We start from the raw sequence: 3,086 nt of genomic DNA, 5'->3' as shown, positions 1-3,086 counted from the left end.
GGCCCGGGTTCGATCCTCAGCACCACATACAAACAAAGATGTTGTGTCCACCGAAAACTAAAAAATAAATATTAAAAAATTCTCTCTCTCTCTCTCTCTCTTAAAAAAAAAGGGGGGGGTCTGGGGGGTCTGGAGCTGTAGCTCAGTGACAGAGCACTTCCCTGGTATGTGTGAGGCACTGGGTTCGATCCTTAGCACCACATAAAAAAACTAAACAAATAAAGGCATGCTATCCATCTACAACTTAAAAAAAAAAGGGGGGGGGGGCTGGGGATGTGGCTCAAGCGGTAGAGCGCTCGCCGGGCATGCGTGCGGCCGGGTTCAATCCTCAGCACCACATACAAACAAAGATGTTGTGTCCGCTGAAAACTGAAAAATAAATATTGAAATTCTTTCTCTAAAAAAAAAGGGAGCTGGGAATGTGGCTCAGTGGTTAAGCACCCCTGGATTCAATCCCTGGTACCAAAAATAAATAAATAAATAAACAAACAAACAAATAAATAAATAAAAGGACTAGGGATGTAGTTCAGTGGTAAAATGACCCTGGGTTCAATCCTTAATACCAAAAACCAAAATTTTTAATTAAATAAAAATCTATACTGGGGCTGGAGTTGTAACTCAGTGGTAGAGGCCCTGGGTTCAGTCCTTAGCACCACATAAAGATAAATAAATAAAATAAAGGTATTGTATCCATCTATAGCTACAAAAAATATATATTAAAAATAATCTATACTAGCTACAAAAACTACAAGGTATTAAAAGGAAGATACATCTAACAAAAATCTTCATGGTAAAATTGTAAAACTATACTGAAAGATACAAAAATAGATCTCAATAAGGGAGCAATACATATATTTTATATATTAATATGTATATTATATACACACACACACATAAATATATATATATAATGTACATATAATTTTTGGTACCGGGATTGAACCCACGGATGCTTAACCACTAAGCCACATCCCCAGATCTTTTTATTTTTTGAGACAGGGTCTCACTAAGTTACTTAGATCCTCACTAAATTGCTGAGGCTGGCCTCAAACCTTCTGTCTCATCCTCCTGAGTTACTGGGATTACAGGCCTGTGCCACTATGCCCAGCGTGCCCAGCAATAAGGGGGAAGATTTACAATGTTCATGAATATATGATATGCATATCACAAAAAATTAAGTCAGTGGGGTCCAGTGACACATGGCTGTAATCCCAGAGGCTTGGGAGGCAAAGACAGAAGGATCACAAGTTCAAGGCCAACCTCAGTAACTTAGTGAGGCACTAAGCAATTTAATGAGACCCTCTCTCAAAATAAAAAAATAAAAGGGGCTGGTGATGTAGCTCAGTAATAGTGCACCCTTGGGTTCAATTCCCAGTACCAAAAAAAAAAAAAAAGAAGAAGTCTTAAGTACTTCTGTGGCCACATGTATAAGGAAGTGTGGCCACTGAAGTGCAGGGATCAGACTCTGGATCCAGAAGACCCTGAAGCACCACAACTTCCTCCATAGTCTGGCATGGCTCACCTTACTTCTTACTCATTCCTTTCTTGGTTGACTGCTAAGGAAGCCCAATGGAGCAGAAGGTGAATTTCCCTTTAAAAGCCAGGGGTAAAGAAACACTCCCCAAAGATATAATCACCAAACTTTGAAGGGCCATGTTGTGTTCAGGAAACCGCCCCTCCCTTTATAATTAATTATTTTTACAGAGGAAGCTTCTCATAACACCAGTGTTTAAAAAAAAAAAAAAAGTGAGGGGGCTAAGCACTTGCCTGGCATGTGTGAAGCACTGGGTTCGATCTTCAACACCACATAATAAATAAATAAAATAAAGGTCCATCGACAGTTTAAAAAAAAAAAAAAAGATATTGTGTCCACCTACAACTAAAAAAGTATTTAAAACAAAACAAAACAAAACAAAAAACTTTTGGCGGGGCTCAGTGGTGCTCGCCTGTGTCCTCAGCATCTTGGGGAGGCCCTAAGCAACTTTAGGAGACCCTGTCTCTAAATAAAATGCAAAAAGGTCTGGGGATGTGGTTCACTAGTTAAATGCCCCTGGGTTCAGTCCCTGGTACCAAAAAAAAAAAAAAAAAAAAAGCCTTTTAAAAATTTAAGTATATTTTACACACAAATAACATAATCACAGTTCAAAGAAAAATAATACAATAAAACTCTAATGCGCCCTCCGAATTTAAGGAAAAGAATATTGCCAACAACTTTGATAACCTCTAAGTGGAAGCACTTCTCATTCCCCTAGGACACCCCTCATTGCAACTGTGGATGGCCACTATGCAAAATTTGTATCAAACATTCCTTTGCCCTTTACCAACCCTCCCGGTCCGAACTGTAAGAAAACTACTTTATTTAAAAGAAATCAAACTCAAAGTCCCAGTGTATGAATACACTAAATTAGAACCTCTCTGATGACCAGCACTTCGTTTAAACCTGGGAACAAATGCTCGCCTCCTAGATGGCTCCGCAGAACTAAGATATTTCCGGAGTATCAAGGGTAATTATTCAGGTTCATTTGCATACCCATAAGACACTGCAAATAGTGCAAGTGTTTTCATGAAAACAAATTTATTCATTATGCTAGTTTCTAAGAATATGAGTTATTATTTACAAAATTTATCAGGTAAACTTCTGCAGGTAGTAATGCTTTAGATAAATAACCACCATCAGTGAACTAGGCATTGCAGTTACCCCAGGCAGGGACTACAAAGGGGTAGAAGTATACTCTGGTTTCTCTTCAGATCGTATAAATCTTTCGCCTTTTACTAAAGATTTCCGTGGAGAGGAACAATTCTGAGTCTGAAACAATTTTTTGAGGCCTTGCTTTTTTAGCAAGGCTTATATGTAACTGTTCAAAGAAAGATTGGTGAGTTCTGTCTTTCTATGTTAACTGTTCCTTCAGCTCATGTAAGGTTGCTGGGTTCTTTAAAGTTGGTAAGTATGTACACGGCTCTTCCTTTGGGTGCTGTGTTTTTTTTTTTTTTTTTTTTCCCTCACTTGGGTAGTTTTAATAAAGCATTAAACTCTTTATTTCCGTGTTAGATTTCGTATGCTGGGGGGTTTAATTTTTATAGAGGAT

At 38.2% G+C, this 3,086-nt stretch overlaps 1 non-coding gene across 1 annotated transcript; it reads left to right on the top strand.

Annotated features, from left to right (window-relative positions):
* The first annotated feature begins 2,728 nt into the window (after positions 1–2,728).
* On the top strand, positions 2,729–2,845 carry LOC125613446. Its single transcript, XR_007344013.1, has one exon. It is a non-coding gene; the product is annotated as a U5 spliceosomal RNA (small nuclear RNA).
* The last annotated feature ends 241 nt before the right edge of the window (positions 2,846–3,086 follow it).

Source organism: Marmota marmota, unplaced genomic scaffold, assembly GCF_001458135.2.
Source record: "Marmota marmota marmota unplaced genomic scaffold, marMar, whole genome shotgun sequence".
In the NCBI taxonomy this organism is placed as follows: domain Eukaryota; kingdom Metazoa; phylum Chordata; class Mammalia; order Rodentia; family Sciuridae; genus Marmota; species Marmota marmota.
The sequence above is the reverse complement of the archived record's forward strand: the minus strand, read 5'-3'. Positions and strand labels throughout refer to the sequence as shown.